The sequence below is a fragment of the Bos indicus x Bos taurus genome, chromosome 7, assembly GCF_003369695.1.
Source record: "Bos indicus x Bos taurus breed Angus x Brahman F1 hybrid chromosome 7, Bos_hybrid_MaternalHap_v2.0, whole genome shotgun sequence".
Taxonomy (NCBI): Eukaryota; Metazoa; Chordata; class Mammalia; order Artiodactyla; family Bovidae; genus Bos; species Bos indicus x Bos taurus.
In genome coordinates this window covers 91,113,062-91,133,739 of record NC_040082.1, presented here as the reverse complement: position 1 = coordinate 91,133,739, position 20,678 = coordinate 91,113,062, and positions in this window count along the sequence as shown.

Below are 20,678 nucleotides of genomic sequence, written 5' to 3'. Positions count from 1 at the left end.
GATGCCAGCGGAGAGGCCAACCCCGGGCCAGTCCAAGAAAGGAGAGGAAGGAGACTTGAGTCAAAAACAGAGATATGAGGGCCATGGAGACAAAGCGAGCCAAAAAGAAAAACAGAACAACTCTGTGGCTCTGGGACTGCCCCTTTCTCCCACTGGGACTCCGTTTAAAGAACGGCCCCGGGGAACCCTTAACTACAGAATGACCAGGGAGCCCATTAAAAATGTAGATTGTTGTACCCTCCAGACGAGCTGAATCTAACCCAAGGTTGAAGATACATCTTTCTGGGTTGCAGATAAATTCTCCAGGTTAGGTTTCATTCAGTCGCTACGCGGATGGACCCTGGAGATCCCACCAGGGGACTTCCCAGACCCAGGCACGATGTCCGTGGGAATGAGCCAGGGAGATCTGCAGGAGCCTCCAGGCCGCTGGCGGGTGGGGCGGTGGGGCCAGCTGGGGCCCCCGGAGGATGCAGCTGTTGAGTCCTGGGAACCGGACCCAGGAGCAGCTCCCAGAGTCCCTGCCGCTCCATTTCCTCCCGGAATCTCCAACCCTGAGTCCCAGTTGCAGCTAGGACCAGGGGGAGCCAGAGCAGGCTGCACAACCTGTGCAGGTTGAGTCCTATCCTCTACGTGGGGCACACACAACCCTGGCACAGACTTCAGGAGGCAAAAAGAGATGAAATGTCTCTTTATCCCATCCTTTTTTTTGTTGTTTGTTTTTTTTAAATCAGAGGACTGTGACCCAGAGAGTGGAAGTGACTTGCCTGAGGACCTGCAAGCGAAAGTGGCAGGTCCAGGATTTTAACCCAGTAATTTTTGTCCCACCTCCTCCCATTCACAGCCAGGTACTAGTTTCTCATCCGGGACACTGTGTATTGGCATTCCTATGCACTGACATACTGTTGTGTGGAAATTGTATAAATCTTAATTATGTTGAATTGGTTCATAGTGATTTTCAGGTCTACTATATCCTTCTACAGGGGCTTCCCGGTGGCTCAGATGGTAAAGCATCTGCCTGCAATGTGGGCGACCCAGGTTCGATCCCTGGATTGGGAAGATACCCTGGAGAAGGAAATGGTGACCCACTCCAGTACTCTTGCCTGGAAAATTCCATGGACAGAGGAGCCTTGAAGGCTACAGTCCATGGGGTCGCAAAGAGTCGGACACGACTGAGCAACTTCACTTCTTCACTTCATATCCTTCTACACTTCTGTATATTCATTCTATTAATTTTTGAGAGTTTGATATTGAAACTCCAACTAAAATTCTTTATCTACTTAAAAAAATAATTGTAATATATAGTGGAACTATATGTAACCTTGTTCTGCATTTTCCAAGTCTCCTATAAATGTGTTATCATACTTTTGTAATTTAAAACAATAAAATTTTAAAAAATAAAGCCTACAAGCCCACAAATAAGAATGAATAAAAGGAATTCCTTGGTGGTCCAGTGACTAGGACTCCATGCTTTCACCAGGGTGGACACAGGTTAAATCCCTGGTCGGGAAACTAGGATCCCACAAGCCACGAGGCCAAAAAGTAAAAGAATGAATAAGAAGTGCCCAGGAGGGACTTCCCTGGTGGTACAGTCATTAAGACTCCATACTTTAACTGCAGGGGGCATGGGTTCGATCTTGGGAAACTAAGATTCCACATGCTGGGCAGTGCAGCCAAAAAAGAAAAGTGTCCAGGAGGATATGAAGAAATTAGAACCTTCACACTTTGTGGTAGGGATACAAAATGGTGAAACTTCTGTGGAAAATAGCTTGGTCATTTCTCAGAAAACTAAACCTAGAATTACCATCAGATCAGATCAGATCAGATCAGTCGCTCAGTCGTGTCCGACTCTTTGCGACCCCATGAATCGCAGCACGCCAGGCCTCCACTCCTAGGTATATACCCCAAGGAGTTGAAAGGAAGGACTTCAACAAGTATATTTTTTCATAACAATTTTAATAGCAGTATGATTTACACTAGCCTAAAGACGCTTTTGAACTGTGGTGTTGGAGAAGACTCTTGAGAGTCCCTTGGACTGCAAGGAGATCCAACCAGTCCATTCTGAAGGAGATCAGCCCTGGGATTTCTTTGGAAGGAATGATGCTAAAGCTGAAACTCCAGTACTTTGGCCACCTCATGCAAAGAGTTGACTCGTTGGAAAAGACTCTGATGCTGGGAGGGATTGAGGGCAGGAGGAGAAGGGGACGACAGAGGATGAGATGGCTGGATGGCATCACTGACTCGATGGACGTGAGTCTGAGTGAACTCCGGGAGTTGGTGATGGACAGGCAGGCCTGGCGTGCTGAGATTCATGGGGTTGCAAAGAGTCGGACACGACTGAGCGACTGAACTGAACTGAACTGAAAGACAAAATAACCCAAATGTCCATCGACAGAGGAAGGGGTAACAAAATGTTATCCATCCATATGTTATTGTTCAGTTGCTAAGTCTTTGCGACCCCATGGACTATAGCTTACCAAGCTCCTCTGTCCATGGACTTTCCCAGGGAAGAATGCTGGAGAGGGTTGCCATTTCCTTCCCCAGGGGATCTTCCCTGCCCAGGGATCAAACCCACGTTTTTTGCATTGGCAGGCAGTTTCTTTACCACTGAGCCACCTGGGAAACCCAATCCACCCATACAGTGAAATGTGGTGGTGGTGGTTTAGTCACTAAGTCGTGTCCAACTCTAGCAACCCCGTGGACTGTAGCTAGCCAGGCTCCTCTGCCCATAGAATTCTCCAGGCAAGAATACTGGAGTGGGTTGTCATTTCCTTCTCCAAACAGTGAAATATAATTCAGTCATAAAAAGGAAGGAAGTTATTCATGCTAACATGCTGCTGCTGCTAAGTCACTTCAGTCGTGTCTGACTCTGTGCAACCCCAGAGACGGCAGCCCACCAGGCTCCCCCATCCCTGGGATTCTCCAGGCAAGAACACTGGAGTGGGTTGCCATTTTCTTCTCCAGCGCATGAAAGTGAAAAGTGAAAGTGAAGTCGCTCAGTCGTGTCCGACTCTTAGCGACCCCATGGACTGCAGCCTACTAGGCTCCTCCGTCCATGGGATGTTCCAGGCAACAGTACTGGAATGGGGTGCCATTGCCTTCTGAACCTTAAAAATAGGTTTAAGGACATCTGCTACTGAACACATGTTGTATTTCTTTCTTGTTTGGAAATATTAAAAATATTACCATAACAAAGATTTCAGACAAAAAAAAAATAGGTTTAAGATGCCGATCATAAGATGATCAACATTCGGTACTTCCTTGGTGGTCTAGTGGTTAAGACTCCTCACTTTCACTACATGGGGCACAGGTTCGATCCCTGGTCAGGGAAGATCTGCATGCCATGAGGTGCAGTCAAAATATAAGAAAAAAAATAGATGATAAATATTGTGTGATCCACTTATATGAGGGACCTCAAATCAGAGAATCCACAGACAGAAAGTAGAATAGAGGTGGCCAGAGGCTGGGGGGACAGGAATGGGGACTTAGTGTTTCATGAGGACAGAGTTTGTGTCAGGGTTGATGGAAAAGTTCTGGAGATGATGGTGGGGATTCACGACATTGTGAAGGTACTTCATGCCACTGAACTGTGCATTTAAAAAGACTTACATTGGTAATTTTTATTATATATTTGCCATAATTTTAGAAAATGAATATTGTAACATACCAAACCACTGAATTGTATGCTGTAAGTGGGTGAATTGTGTGGTATATAAATTATGTCTCGACAAAATTATTTTTCTTTTAAAGTGCCCAGCAGTATATCTGGCAATAATAATAATACTATAGTTGATGACTTCCATGGTGGCTCAGACCATGGAGAATCTGCCTGCCACGCAGGATACCTGAGTTTGATCCCTGGATCAGGAAGATCTTCTGGAGAAGGGAATGTCTACCCACTCCAGTATTCTTGCCTGGAGAATTCCATAGACAGAGGAGTCTAGTGGGCTACAGTCCATGGAGTCGCACAGAGTCGGATACGACTGAGCGACTGACACTATTACTACTATAGTTAATATTTACTGAGTACCTACTACGTTCCAGTCCCTAAGCACTTTACATACATTAACTCACCAAATTCTCAAGGCAACCCTACAATGCTGTGACACCCTCCAGGTGTCTCATGTCACAGATGATGAAACTGAGGCTCAGAGGAAACAAGTAACTTGTCTCAGGGCACTCAGCCAGGTCATGGCAGAGGTGGGATTAGTGAGGCGGGAGCAATGTATATAGCTCCTCTAGGTGGTCGGACATCCTTAGGGGTCTCGCTAGGGAGTGAGGGTCTGAACAGACGAGGGGCTCTATCCGGGGTTGGAGGCTAAGCCTGAAACCAGTGACTTGAGGTCTAGAGCTTAGCTCAGAGTTGGGGCTCAGTGCAGCGTCGGGAGCTCTGTATCAGGGGTCAGTTTCAGCCGGGGAGCGGGGAGCTGGGTGGGTGTTCAATTTTGAGTGGAGGATTCCATCCAGGGTACCAATGTCCGTAGCTGCGCGGATTCCAGCCGTGCCCAGCAGGGGGCGTGCTCTGCCCACAGCCAGGGCCGGCTGAGCCCTGGCTTTCCTGGGAATGGTCGCCCTGGTGGGCGGGATATGCAATGCACGACACAGGGTCCCCAAGTCTAAGTCACCCCAGATCCTAGACCCACCCAGCGTCATCTGCACCCCGAGGTCAGACCTCGCACTCGGCGGTGCTGTGTGTCTCGCGACGGCTGACCCCCTTCTCTGGGTCTCTTCCTCGCGCCTGCGCAATGGGACCACAGTAGTGGCGGCCGCGGGGGTGATGGAAGGATGGGAGGTAGGAAAGCCTGTTCTCCAGGAACCTCCGGGAGCCCCTTGTCCTCCTCCTGGCGGCTTCCTCGCAGCCGGAGCGCTCCACCGCCGATGGTGGCGGTGACCAGCGCGCCACCCTCCCGCGCTCCAAGTCCAGGCGTAACTCCCACGTGCCGCGATCCATCTGTCCCCAGCCCATCAATCTGTCCCGCAAGACCCCTCCCAAGGCCACTTAGGAAAGGGAGTGGGTGGTTGGACACAGATGGAGGACGGGAGGAGGGGCGGACCTTACTTGAGCCTCCTGGCCAGGCCAGGAAATCCTGTGGAACTTTTCCAAGGGCACTGAGCGTGGAGAGCTGTCTTCATCCCAGGGTCACGGGCTCAGCAGGGAGTGGGGGCTCAGGGCCCGTCGACCCCATCCCCCCGCCTCCCCGCCCAATCAGGGAAGCAGAAGGAAAGTGGGACCGCAAGGTCCTAAGAGCCAATATTTCAGCCCTCTGCCTGCGTCTGCCCACCCCGCCCCAGCCCCCCTCCCCGCCCTCCGCATTCCCCACATCTCCCTCCCCGTGGCAGTGAAGGAGCGCAGGAGCGAGTCAGTCCCAGCGCTAGAATGTGTTTACAAGCGTCCGCCGCGCAGACGCCAGTCGGCCGCCTGCGTGTGGGAGGCGGGCGTCTGCGGAGATAAACGGTCAGGTGTGGGTCTGTGGGTTCGCGTGTAGTGGGGGAGGGGAGGGCCGGATCTGCTGCTGCTTCTGAGGGTAGTGAGCCCCACCCTCCCTCCGTTACTCCCGGCTGGAGGAAGCTTCACTTCTTACCAGAGTCTCAATTGCTCCATCTGGAAGATGGGTGCACAGATTCACAGCACCGGGCCATCATGTCAGAGCTGTGATGGGGAAAGCACAGGCAGCTTTGGGGGCCTAGAGGAGGTACCTGACCCCATCTGGCAACCAGGGTGGCTTCCAGGGGGAGGTGACCGCTGAGCTGAAACTTAAAGAAAGAGCAGAAGTCAGTCACAGGGAAGAAACTGGAAGGAGGGTCTCTTTTATTCTTGGCTTACTGATTTTGGGCATCTCATAGGTCCACTCTGAGCCTGTTTCTTTTACTTTCTTCCCACCACCCCCGTTTTTGTTTTTGTTTTACTATTCATTCATTTATTTGGCTGCTTGGGTTCTTAGTCCCAGCCTGAGCGATCTTCATTGCCCCATGCAGGATCTTTTGTTGCGGAACAGGACTCTAGTTGTGGCCTGAGGGCTTAGTAATTGTGGTGCGCAGGCTTAGTTCCTCTGCACATAGGATCTTAGTTCTCCAACATCCCCCGCGTTGCAAGGCAGATTCTTAACCACTGGACCACCATGGAAGTCCCTGAGCCACTGTGTCTTCATCTGTGAATCAGACTCATGATACCCACCTTGCAGGACAGTTGCAAAGACTCCTGAGAGGATGTAGGGAAGTGCTCAACCCAGTGTGAGGATGGGTTATTATCATCTGCCCCCAGGAACTCCCAGGCTCTGGAGGAATAAGGACAGTAGAAAGGGCTGAAGTGCTGATGATGGAAACCTCCCCAGGCGTGAACAAGGGCAAGGGGGTTGGGAAGGTCTAGGGGCTGACAGGGAAAAGCGTGTGTGCTGATGGGACCACAGAGACCTTCAGGACATCAAACGTTGGATATAAAAATCCAGAATTCAGGTCTTCCCTGGCAGTCCAGTAGTTAAGACTCCTCGCTGCCAAGGCAGAGAGCACATGTTCGATCCCTGGTCCGGAAACTAAGATCCCACATGCCACGCGGGTGGCCAAAAGATAAAAAATAATAAGAAGAATCCAGAATCCATCCTGAGGGCAATGGGGAGCCTCAGAAGATGTCAGAGCTTGGATGAGATGAGAATATTGAAATATCTCTCCACTGGCCAGTGTGGGTAGACAGCAGTGTGCAAGGCTGGAGTTGGGACGCCAGGGAGGAGGGGGCTGTAGGGAAGGAGGGGGCAGCCCTGGGATGCCCTGCCCCCATTGCACCCCAGAGAGGAGGAGGAGAAGCTGTTGGAGATCTTGAGGAGGGTAGCCGGCAGGCAGCACCAGGGTGCGGAGGCCAGTCTGAGCTGTCTCTCCTGGGAGAGATAGTTGGGGTGAGGGACAGTTGGGAGGTCATTGGCAAGATTTGGAATCCAGATGTTTGAGGACATGACTGGAGGTGAGGATATGGTAAAGGCAGAGAGAGGTGGGTAAAGAGTGGAGTTTAGGGCTCAGCCTGTTTCCTCTATGATTTCCGCTCCCCGCCCCCCAGCACTCCTGGTCCCAGACTCTAGGGATCCCAGATTCCACAGTCTCCCCAGGATTTACCTCTTCCGGATTGTCGCAGGCCACCTACTTCCCTCCCCGGGCTGTGTCAACCCCACATCCAAAGAATCTGCCTCCCCGCCCTCCCCTTACCCCCTCCTCCCACAGATCTAGACTGGCCCTGATCAGCAAGAAGATAAGAAACTCCCAAGATCCCCCGCCCTCGTTCAGACCATCACCTGCAGCGGATCTAACAGGGTCCTACAGACCTTATCCCGGAGTGCCCGGCGCATCGCCTCCCCTCCCCCCACCCGCAACCCCATCACCCTGCCGCCTGATAGTGTTTTCCTGGTTTGTCGAGGACACACTGCTACGCCAGTGCTCATGCGGTTCTCTCCACCTTCAGAACCCTCCTCGCACCCTTCTCAGCGGGTGAGATAGCTCCGCAAGGGAGCAGGTGTAGCTCCTGAATCATCACACAGACCCAGCTGTTTCTGGCTCAGACTGGAGTGGCTGTCTATCTGTCGACCAGCTTCAGTTTCTTTCTTTTCCTTTTTTTTCCAGTGGCGGGGGGAGGGGGAGGGTGGCCATGGAGAACTTCTCTGACTAGGGATGGAACCCGTGTTTCCTACATTGGCAGTGTGGAGTCTTAACCACTGGACCCCTGGGGAAGTCCCATCAACCTCGGTTTCTTTTATCCACCGCCTTCACAAAGCTGACTTCCCAGAGGGGCTTGAAACAGCGATAATGCAAATCATTTCAAAACTGCAATTGTAGGCTTCACTGGTGGTCTAGTGCTTAAGAATTCACCTGCCAGTGTAGGTGACACGGGTTCAATCCCTGGTCTGGGAAGATCCCACTTGCTGGTGCAACTAATACCGTGCCACAATAAGAGAAGCCACTGCAACGAGAAGCCTGCACATTGCTCGGAAAATAGTCCCCAATCTCTGCAACTAGAGAAAGCCCGTGGGCAATAAGGAAGACCTAGCACAGCCAAAAATATAAATAAATAAATATATCTTAAACAAAAAAACTGCATCGTGCAATTCTAAAAGGGAGTGAACATTCAGTGCAATGTGGTATCCTGGATTGGAACCTGAAACAGAAAAAAGGGCACTCATGGAATAAAGGGAGACATCCAAAGGACATCAGGAGCATCTGTGCATCTTAGCGTGCCCAGGCTGCTTTGTTCATTAGGACAGATGTTAAGGTTTTAACATTAGGGAAAGCTGAGTGAAGAGCAGAAACTGTACTATCACTACAACTTTCCCGTAAATCTAAATTACGCCAAAAGAGAAAAAGAAAGGCAAAGAGCAGGGGGCCGTGGGTGCTTTTAGCAGAGCACTGGTGTGGTTGGGGTGGAGAGGTAGGTATGACTCTGAAATTAATCAGATGATCTCTCTCCTGTCCTGGCACAGCCTCAGCTTTCAATGTCAGCTGCTCCTCTGGGACCTCCGGGCCTCCCCACATCCCCTGATCTGACCAGTCCATGTCCTGACATGTCTCTGGAAAGGGCTGGATATGAGGCTGGAAGTGGCCTGTGTGCACACACGAGGGAGTGTCACATAGCTGGTGTGTATGTCCCCGTGTCCGTGCCCTGCCTCCAAGCTGACTTCTGCACTTGGCTGTTGGCAGGAGGGCCTCAATTCTTTGCCACTTGCCCATCATCACGCGCTGCTTGAGTGTCCTTTCAACATGGCAGCTGGCTTTCCCCAGAATGGATGAGCAGAAAGAGAGCAAGAGAGAGCCAAGAGAAAGCCCTGGCTTTCTGTGTGTATGACCTCATCTCAGAAGTCACACTGTCACTTCTGCCATGTTCTAGAAGTGAGTCACTCAATGCAGCCTACACTCAAGAGGAGGGGAATTAGGCTTCCCTTTCTGAAGGGAGGTGTGTTAAAGAATTCGGGGGCATTTTTAATTTATTTTAAAAGTAACTGTGTATTTTAATATTTTTATTTATTTATTTGGCTGCACTGGGTCTTAGTTGCAGCATGTGGGATCTTTAGTTGTGCCATGCAAACTCTTAGATGTGGCTTGCAGGATCTAGTTCTCCCACCAGGGATAGACCCTGGACCCCCTGCACTGGGAGTGTGGAGTCTTAGCCACTGGATCACCAGGGAAGTCCTTGTGGGCATATTTTTAAAACACCACCATCTCCCAGATAAACTACCCGCAGCCTTGTCTTGGTGTCTGCTCAGCACTAGTAGGAGAGTAGAAAATTAGATAGAGAGGTCAGTTGATATATGATTTGTCATGACCCACTTGAGGTTCAGTCGTGCTGAGCTTCTGGAAGACAGTGTAGACTACCCCACAGAGTTGTTCCACCCCAACAGTGAAGGAGCTGGGATAGTCATCCTCCAGCCCTAAACCAGCATTGCCTGAGGCTGCTCCCAGGAATGTTGGCTCTGGGCAGAGTGAAAACTTCAAGATGAGCCTTATAAGTATTTGCCAGTGCTGCAGAGACACAGGGCTCCAAGGGCATCTGCTGTAGCACACAGCTCAGTATCAGTCAAGGGGAACCCGCCCTGGGACGTGATTGATAATTATAAGACAGGAATCTCTAAACTGGGGAAACAAGAGCTGGGAGCTGCTAAAGATCAGCTGAGAGGTCAGTCTGCTGGACACAGAAGACAATGGAGGACAGCAGAACCAAGGCAGAGAAGGAGACTGAGTTCTGAGGCTCTCGCTCCAACTATGCCTGAAGCCCCTGGACTTTCTAGCATCTAGAACCTGTAGATCCAGCCAAGGACATCTTCTTGGCACCTCATAGGATGTATGTATAGGGTAGAGGGCAGGAGCTGTGAATCAGGGGAAAAGTTCATAGCACTATAAACCTCCAGAAAAGAAAACCTTAAAACTGTCTTTATTCATTTCATTTTCACACTGTAAACTCCCTTTCTCTTTATGTGCCCAGCCTTGTACTAGGAGATCACAGAGCCAGAGTGGCTTCATTCTCCAGACATAGGCTTCAAAGATTCCCCACTGTGGGGGAAAACAGAGCTCTACTCAGACTCTTCCTGAAGAGGGAGGCTCCAGAGCTCAGGCAGTAGAAGGGAGAAAGAGTTTGCCTGTGAAGGTCCTAGTGGGCTGCATGGAAGCAGGGGCATGGGAGCTAGGGTTTTGATGGTTGAATAGGAGTTTTTGAAGATAAAATAGAAGCAGAAAAGGAGAGTGTTCCAGGAAGAGGGGCCATCCCAGGAAAAAAGGCTTAAAGGTGTGAAAACAGCAATTCACTCACAATGGTTGAGTTAAAGGATCCACAGGAACCATAGAAATCTTGACCTGAGATTCAACAACTAATGTGTAACAACTGGATATGCCCCTGCCAAAGGCTGAAGTTGGACCTCAGCCTTATTATTATATGTAAAAATTATATGCTGAAATTTATATGTAAAATAAATTTATATGCTCAAAGGTATATGTAAAAATTAACTCAAACTGGAACTCAAACATAAATGTATGACCTAAAGCTATAAAACTCCAGAAACAGAATGAAAACAAAAGAAAACAGAAGAGTAAAATTTTAAGATCTTGAGTAAGACAATGGTTTCTTAGATACAACACAAAACTATAGGCAAAAAAATAGAAAAACTGGAAAAATTGAACTTCTTCAAAATTAAAACTTATGTTTGGCATATGATATAATTAAAAAGTGACATACAGATGCTCATGGCAGGTTTATTCATAATAGTCAAAGAATATCCAATGTGTGGATAAATAAAAGTGTGTAGGTATATCCATACAAAGTGATATCACTTGGCAATAAAGAGGAATGAGATACAAATATATGCTACGAGAACATAACTTAAAAACATAATAAAGAAGTCAGTTACAATGAGCACATATTGTATAATTCTATTTGTATGAAATGCCCAGAATAGGCATAACTATAGAGACAGAAAAAAAAAAAGAAATCTTGACCTGAGATTTAATCTTCACATTAGGTGACCAAAGCATTCGAGCTTCAGCATCAGACCTTTCAATGAATATTCAGGATGGATTTGCTTTAGGATTGACTGGTTTATCTCCTTGCAGTCCATGGGACTCTCAAGAGTCTTCTCCAACACCACAGTTCAAAAGCATCAAAGCTTCGGTGCTCAGCCTTCTTTAGAGTTCAACTCTCCCATCCATACATGACTACTGGAAAAACCATAGCTTTGACTATATAGACCTTTGTCAGCAAAGTAATGTCTCTGCTTTTTAAAATGATGTCTAGGTTGGTCATAGCTTTTCTTCCAAGGAGCAAGTGTCTTTTAATTTCATGGCTGCAGTCACCATCTGCAGTGATTTTGGAGCCCAAGAAAATACAGTCTGTCACTGTTTCCATTGTTTCCCCATCTATTTGCCATGAAGTGATGGGGTTGGATGCCATGATCTTTGGTTTTTGAATGCTGAGTTTTAAGCTAGCTTTTTCATGCTCGTATTTCACCTTCATCCAGTAGCTTTATAGTTCCTCATCACTTTCTGCCATAAGGGTGGTGTCATCTGCATATCTGAGGTTATTGATATTTCTCCTGGCAATCTTGATTCCAGTTTGTGCTTCATCCAGTCCAGCATTTTGCATGATGTACTCTGCATATAAGTTAAATAAGCAGAGTGACAATATACTGCCTATCATACTCTCTAACACAAAAGGGAGCCTCAAAGGAGTTCCAAGTAAAGTAGAGCCCATAATCATTTAGGGGCTCTAAATGGACATCAAGTACAGCCCATAATCACCATGAACTCATTGCCAATTCTTCACTGAACAAACCGTCATTCAGTTCAGTTCAGTTCAGTTCAGTCGCTCAGTCGTGTCCGACTCTTTGCGACCCCATGAAATACAGCACGCCAGGCCTCCCTGTCCATCACCAAATCCCGGAGTTCACTCAGACTCACATCCATCGAGTCGGTGATGCCATCCAGTTATCTCATCCTCTGTCATCCCCTTCTCCTCCCCCAATCCCTCCCAGCATCAGACTCTTTTCCAATGAGTCAAATCTTCGCATGTGGTGGCCAAAGTATTGGAGTTTCAGCTTTAGTATCAGTCCTTCCAAAGAACACCCGGGACTGATCTCCTTCAGAATGGACTGGTTGGATCTCCTTGCAGTCCAAGGGACTCTTAAGAGTCTTCTTCAACACCACAGTTCAAAAGCATCAATTCTTTGGCGCTCAGCTTTCTTCACAGTCCAACTCTCACATCCATACATGACCACTGGAAAATTATAGCCTTGACTAGATGAACCTTTGTTGGCAAAGTAATGTCTCTGCTTTTGAATATGCTATCTAGGTTGGTCATAACTTTGCTTCCAAGAAGTAAGCGTCTTTTAATTTCATGGCTGCAATCACCATCTGCAGTGATTTTGGGGTCCAAAAAGATAAAGTCTGACACTGTTTCCACTGTTTCCCCATCTGTTTGCCATGAAGTGATGGGACTGGATGCCATGATCTTTGTTTTCTGAATGTTGAGCTTTAAGCCAACTTTTTCACTCTCCACCTTCACTTTCATCAAGAGGCTTTTGAGTTCCTCTTCACTTTCTGCCATAAGGGTGGTGTCATCTGCATATCTGAGGTTATTGATATTTCTCCCGGCATTCTTGATTCCAGCTTGTGCTTCTTCCAGCCCAGCATTTCTCATGATGTACTCTGCATAGAAGTTAAATAAGCAGGGTGACAATATATATAGCCTTGACGTGCTCCTTTTCCTATTTGGAACCAGTCTGTTGTTCCATGTCCAGTTCTAACTGTTGCTTCCTGACCTGCATACAGATTTCTCAAGAGGCAGATCAGGTGGTCTGGTATTCCCATCTCTTTCAGAATTTTCCACAGTTGATTGTGATCCACACAGTCAAAGGCTTTGGCATAGTCACTAAAGCAGAAATAGATGTTTTTCTGGAACTCTCTTGCTTTTTCCATGATCCAGCGGATGTTGGCAATTTGATCTCTGGTTCCTCTGCCTTTTCTAAAACCAGCTTGAACATCTGGAAGTTCATGGTTCACGTATTGCTGAAGCCTGGCTTGGAGAATTTTGAGCATTACTTTACTAGCGTGTGAGATGAGTGCAATTGTGTGGTAGTTTGAGCATTCTTTGGCATTGCCTTTCTTTGGGATTGGAATGAAAACTGACCTTTTCCAGTCCTGTGGCCACTGCTGAGTTTTCCAAATTTGCTGGCATATTGAGTGCAGCACTTTCACAGCATCATCTTTTGAGATTTGAAATAGCTCAACTGGAGTTCCATCACCTCCACTAGCTTTGTTCATAGTGATGCTTTCTAAGGCCCACTTGACTTCACATTCCAGGATGTCTGGCTCTAGGTGAGTGATCACACCATCGAGGTTATCTTGGTCATGAAGATCTTTTTTGTACAGTTCTGTGTATTCTTGCCACCTCTTCTTAATATTTTCTGCTTCTGTTAGGTCCATACCATTTCTGTCCTTTATCGAGCCCATCTTTGCATGAAATGTTCCCTTGGTGTCTCTAATTTTCTTGAAGAGATCTCTAGTCTTTCCCATTCTGTTTTCCTCTATTTCTTTGCATTGATCGCTGAGAAAGCTTTCTTATCTCTCCTTGCTATTCTTTGGAATTCTGCATTCAGATGCTTATATCTTTCCTTTTCTCCTTTGCTTTTTGCTTCTCTTCTTTTCACAGCTATTTGTAAGGCCTCCCCAGACAGCCATTTTGCTTTTTTGCATTTCTTTTCCATGGGGATGGTCTTGATACCTGTCTCCTGTACAATGTCACAAACCTCCGTCCATAATTCATCAGGCACTCTAACAGATCTAGTCCCTTAAATCTATTTCTCACTTCCACTGTATAATCATAAGGAATTTGATTTAGGTCATACCTGAATGGTCTAGTGGTTTTCCCTATTTTCTTCAATTTAAGTCTGATTTTGGCAATAAGGAGTTCATGATCTGAGCCACAGTCAGCTCCCAGTATTGTTTTTGCTGACTGTATGGAGCTTCTCCATCTTTGGCTGCAAAGAATATAATCAATCTAATTTCAGTGTGGACCATCTGGTGATGTCCATGTGTAGAGTCTTCTCTTGTGTTGTTGGAAGAGGGTGTTTGCTATGACCAGTGCGTTCTCTTGGCAAAACTCTATTAGCCTTTGCCCTGCTTCATTCCGTATTCCAAGGCCAAATTTGCCTATTACCCCAGGTGTTTCTTGACTTCCTACTTTTGCATTCCAGTCCCCTATAATGAAAAGGTCATCTTTTTGGGGTGTAGTTCTAAAAGGTCTTGGAGGTCTTCATAGAACCATTCAACTTCAGCTTCTTCAGCATTACCAGTTAGGGCATAGACTTGGATTACTGTGATATTGAATGGTTTGCCTTGGAAACGAACAGAGATCATTCTGTCATTTTTGAGATTGCATCCAAGTACTGCATTTCGGACTCTTTTGTTGACCATGATGGCTACTCCATTTCTTCTAAGGGATTCCTGCCCACAATAGTAGATATAAGGGTCATCTGAGTTAAATTCACCCATTCCAGTCCATTTCAGTTCGCTGATTCCTAGAATGTTGATGTTCACTCTTGCCATCTCCACTTCCAATTTGCCTTGATTCATGGACCTAACATTCCAGGTTCCTATGCAATATTGCTCTTTACAGCATTGGACCTTGCTTCTATCACCAGTCACATCCACAACTGGGTATTGTTTTTGTTTTGGCTCCATCCCTTCATTCTTTTTGGAGATTTCTCCACTGATCTCCAGTAGCATATTGGGCACCTACCGACCTGGGGAGTTTCTCTTTCAGTATCCTATCATTTTGCCTTTTCATACTGTTCATGGGGTTCTCAAGGCAAGAATACTGAAGTGGTTTGCCATTCCCTTCTCCAGTGGACCACATTCTGTCAGACCTCTCCACCATGACCCGCCCATCTTGGGTGGCCCCACAGGGCATGGCTTAGTTTCATTGAGTTAGACAAGGCTGTGGTCCGTGTGATTAGATTGACTAGTTTTCTGTGATTATGGTTTGTGTGTCTGCCCTCTGATGCCTCTCGCAACACCTACCGTCTTACTTGGGTTTCTCTTACCTTGGACGAGGGGTATCTCCTCACTGCCGCCCCTCCTGACCTTGAAAGTGGAGTAGCTCCTCTCGGCCCTCCTGCACCCGTGCAGCCACCCCTCCTTGGACGTGGGGTAGCTCCTCTCAGCCGCCGCCCCTGACCTTGGGTGAGGGGTAGCTCCTCTGGGCCACGCTTAGGGGCAGCTGAGGGGAAACCGTCATTAGATGGGTTCAAATCCCTGCTCTGCCAGCTACTTGCTGTATGACTCCAGACAAATCATTTGTACTCTCTGAGCCTCAATTTTGTCATCTGTACAATGAGCACTTAGTGTGCTAGGCCTGGTATTGGCTGGAAATAGTCTCTGGGGACAGAGCTGGGGACAGTCCCTGCCCTTGGAAAGCTCACAGCCTAGAAACCAGGGCTGCTGCTGTGAGCTGGGGACTTGAGGATGATCTTCGTGTTTAATCTGCCCTGTGAGGACTTCCCTGGTGATCCAGAGGTCAAGAATCCACCTTCCAAGCCAGAGGATGTGGGTTTGATTCCTGGTCTAAGGAACTAAGATCCCACATGCCATGGGATGTGCCCCAATGAAGACCCAGTACAGTCCAAATATATATATATATATATAATCTGTCCGTGACCAGGCACAACTTCATCCACTTCTCTTCCAGGTGCGTTCACATCACCACATCATGCAGAACTTCTCTCTCTTCTCCAGGCCTTTGCCCATGCTGAGCCTGCTGCCAGATACCCTCTTCTGCACCCCTTGGCCTGGAGATCTGTTCACTCCCCAGAGGTTGTCTCAGAAGGAGCTTTCCCCCCTGATCTCCCTCCCAAGCTGAATCTGGTCCTCCTCTGGGCTTCACAGAACCCTAGGTGCCCCCCACCACAACCATAGTCCCCATGTATCTTAGCAGCCCAGTGACATGTCTGTCTCTGCCAGCCTGAGAGCCCTGGGAAGGCAGAGCTGGGTCTATCTTGTTCACTGCTGTGTTCCTGGTGCCCCAAACAGGGCTTAGTACACAGTAGGCACTCACTAAATATTTGTTAAGCTCCTTGAGGAGACTTTTCTCTCCACTTTGTGGCTGAGAAAGCAAGAGTCCAGAAAGGACTGGTCTAGAGTTTCAAAGCGAATGAGTCTGAACTAGGATTCTAATTCAAACCTAACTTCCGATCCTGCTTTCCCGCACATTCTGGACACTTCTCGTGGTCCTCTGACTATCCTTTCCCCCATCTGACCAGCCTCTGGGTCCCTACTGTTTCTCTAAGATCCTCCCCCTAACAGCTCCCTGCAAGACCCCTGAGAGTCAGGACAACTGGGAAGGCTTCCTGCAGGAGGGGTCTCCTGGGCAGCGAAGTGTGCTGAGGGTTGCATCTCACAGCCTGTGGAGTGTGATGTTCCCCTTGGTTTGCTCATCCTCACCTCTCCAGCAGACACAGGGCGCAGGTGGGGAATCTATTTCCGCCGCTGTCCTTACACCCACCCGTCTCTCTTGGTGACTTCATCGGGGCCTGAGCTGGGGGTGCCGCTGACCTCATCCTCCCACCTTCGGGAGGGTGTGTGAGCCTAACCTTGACACCCTAAAATAACTCAGCGGCAGCACACCCAGCCAGAATCTGGGGCAACAGGCACCTTCTGCGCGTTATCTGAGTCCCTGCCGCAGCCCCAGGAAGGAGGAGTTGTTATGGTCCATCGTTAGCAGATAAAAACTGAGCCCAGAGAGGGATTTCACTCGCCTGGGGATACAGAGCAAATGAGAGACAAAGCTGGGACTGGTCTCCCCTCGGCCGTTGCGCTCCCTTTTCAATGCATTTTCCCCGCGCCTGCTAGAGGGCGCCCATGAGCACTTGAGTGAGGCCGCGCCCCTCCTCTGCCCACAGCCCTCCAGGTCTTCCACCTCCCAGAGATCAAAGCCCAAGCTTTCTGCTCCTTCACCCCTCCCCTCCTGGAGAAAAGACCTTCAGCCCACCAGTGGGTTGTGATCATAGGAAGTCCTTCCTCTTTCTGAGGACTCTCTTTTTCAACCTGTAAAATGGACAGGTTGTTGTTCAGTCGCTCAGCTGTGTCCAACTCATTGCTATCTCATAGACTGCAGCACACCAGGCTTCCCTGTCCTTCACCATCTCCTGGAGTTTGCTCAAACTCATGTCCATTGAGTCAGTGATGTCATCCAACCATCTCACCCTCTGTCATCCCCTTCTCTTCCTACTTTCAGTCTTTCCCACCATCAGGGTCTTTTCCAGTGGCCAAAGTATTGGATCTGTGATAGGGTTAAAGCAAAGTGAAGTCGCTCAGTCGTGTCCAACTCTTTGCGACCCCATGGAAAGTAGCCTGTCAGTTTCCTCCATCCATAGGATTTTCCAGGCAAGAATACTGGAGTGGGTTGCCATTTCCTTCTCCAGGGCATCTTCCCGAGCCAGGGATCAACCTGGGTCTCCAGCACTGCAGGCAGACTCTTTACTGTCTGAGCTATCAGGGAACCCCTACTATCAAATCAGATCAGATCAGTCGCTCAGTAGTGTCCGACTCTTTGCAACCCCATGAATCGAAGCACGCCAGGCCTCCCTGTCCATCACCAACTCCCGGAGTTCACTCAGACTCACGTCCATCGAGTCAGTGATGCCATCCAGCCATCTCATCCTCTGTCGTCCCCTTCTCCTCCTGCCCCCAATCCCTCCCAGCATCAGAGTCTTTTCCAATGAGTCAACTCTTCACATGAGGTGGCCAAAGTACTGGAGTTTCAGCTTTAGCATCATTCCGTCCAAAGAAATCCCAGGGCTGATCTCCTTCAGAATGGACTGGTTGGATCTCCTTGCAGTCCAAGGGACTCTTAAGAGTCTTCTCCAACACCACAGTTCAAAAGCATCAATTCTTTGGCGCTCAGCCTTCTTCACAGTCCAACTCTCACATCCATACATGACCACAGGAAAAACCATAGCCTTGACTAGACAAAACTTTGTTGGCAAAGTAATGTCTCTGCTTTTGAATATGCTATCTAGGTTGGTCATAACTTTCCTTCCAAGGAGTAAGCGTCTTTTAATTTCATGGCTGCAGTCACCATCTGCAGTGATTTTGGAGCCCAGAAAAAGAAAGTCTGACACTGTTTCCACTGTTTCCCCATCTATTTGCCATGAAGTGATGGGACCGGATGCCATGATCTTCGTTTTCTGAATGTTGAGCTTTAAGCCAACTTTTTCACTCTCCTCTTTCACTGTCACCAGGAGGCTTTTGAGTTCCTTTTCACTTTCTGCCATAAGGGTGGTGTCATCTGCATAGCTGAGGTTATTGATATTTCTCCCGGCAATCTTGATTCCAGCTTGTGCTTCTTCCAGCCCAGCGTTTCTCATGATGTACTCTGCATACAAGTTAAATAAGCAGGGTGACAATATACAGCCTTGACGTACTCCTTTTCCTATTTGGAACCAGTCTGTTGTTCCACGTCCAGTTCTAACTGTTGCTTCCTGACCTGCATACAGATTTCTCAAGAGGCAGGTCAGGTGGTCTAGTATTCCCATCTCTTTCAGAATTTTCCACAGTTGATTGTGATCCACACAGTCAAAGGCTTTGGCATAGTCACTAAAGCAGAAATAGATGTTTTTCTGGAACTCTCTTGCTTTTTCCATGATCCAGCGGATGTTGGCAATTTGATCTCTGGTTCCTCTGCCTTTTCTAAAACCAGCTTGAACATCTGGAAGTTCATGGTTCACGTATTGCTGAAGCCTGGCTTGGAGAATTTTGAGCATTACTTTACTAGCGTGTGAGATGAGTGCAATTGTGCGGTAGTTTGAGCATTCTTTGGCATTGCCTTTCTTTGGGATTGGAATGAAAACTGACCTCTTCCAGTCCTGTGGCCACTGCTGAGTTTTCCAAATTTGCTGGCATATTGAGTGCAGCTATGGACAGGTAACATTTCGCAAACCTATGCCAATGACTCCTTACATATTCAATTTTCCCTACACCCATAAGTGTTTGATTAAGATTTTCCTTTACACCTGCTCACATCGAAACATCAATACCTGTATGGATTTTTTTAAGGTTTCTTTTTTTTAAAATGTGTTTGTTGAATTTGTTACAGTATTACTTCTATTTTATGTTTTGGGTTTTTGGCTAGGAGGCATGTGGGATCTTAGCTCCCTGACCAAGGATCGAACCAGCACTGCCTGCATTGAAAGGCAAAGTTTTAACCATGGGACTGCCAAGAAATTCCCTGTATGAGTTTTTCAAAGTCCTTTTCTCTTAATCACAAACATAAAAGAAAGATCAGCATTTCTCATCATATCTAGAAGGTAACTGAAAATCCAATTTAATCTGAATCTCATTGGTTACTGATGCCTGCAGGAGCACTGATCCTGTGACGGGATTAGCAGGTAGAAAATGTGTAACAGACACCCCCTCCCCCAGGACCCAACTAAGACTTGGGGAAGATGGAAATGACGTTTAAGAAGAGTCTCTTTGCAGCTGGAGTTTGAGGTTATTTCTGCTGAGCACCCTCTGAAGTCATGTTGTTCTCGAACAAGGGGCATGCAGCTCTGGGCAACACTGACTCCCCATTCTAGGGTCAGGTGCAAAGATATCACTCCCTCTGGCAGACTCATCCTGGTAGCAAACATCAGATATTCTGTCTGCTTCCTTGACTGTGTTTTCTGTCTCTCTCAGTGAGCTTACGTTTCATGAAGGCCAGAATGGTTGTCTGCCTTGTTGCCTGCTGTCTTCAGTACCTAAGACAGCTTGGCATACAGTAGGTGCTCAATAATGTTGGCGGAAGTAATGAATGTATCCACATCTGCATCTCTTTGTGGTTGGCAGGATAATAACTCCCCCTCAAAAAAAGAGGTCCCCATCTTAATCCCCACAGCCTCTGCATATATCAACTTATGTGGCAAAAGTGACTTTTTGCAGATGCAATTAAGTTAAGAATCTTGAGATGGGGAGGTGATCCAGGATTACCTGGGTGAGCTCAGTGTCACCCCAGGAGAGAGGCAGAAATGCCAGAGTCTCAGAACGAGATGTGATAACAAAGCAACAAAGGCAAAGTGAGAAAGAGAGCAATAGTTTGAGAGAGACGTGATCAGTCTTGGCTGGCTTTGAAGATGGAGAAAGAGGCCATGGGCCAAGGAATGCAGGCAGTCTCTAGAAGTTGGGAGAGCCAGAAAGTGGGTTCTTTCCTAGAGCCTCCAGAAGGAGTAAAATCCTTAATTTCAGCTCAGGGGAGCTCAGGATGGATCCCAGTGGAAAGATAAGAGGAGTCAGGACCGGGGAGAGCGCCACCCAGATCTGGTGTCCACTCAGCCAGTGTTTACTCCCAGGCGTTGTTCTGGATGCTGGGGCTGCAGCAGTGGAGGAAACAGATAAATCCCTGCCCTCAAAGGGCTGACCTTTCAGTGGGGAAGACGTATAATCAACAGTTCAATAAAACGCATAATACAATGGCAAATTCTTTCATCAAATATGAAGCCGATTGCTGGAGGGACAGGGTGATTATGGAAGGCTTCTCTGAGGAGATGACATTTGAGCAGAGACCTAAAGGAAGTGAGGAGGAAGCTGTGTAGATATCTGGGCAGTCAACACATGTGCAAAGGCCCAGAGGCATTAACTCTAGAGAACTGTGGATTTGGGAAATGATGGAGGAGAGTTGATGTTGCCGAGTG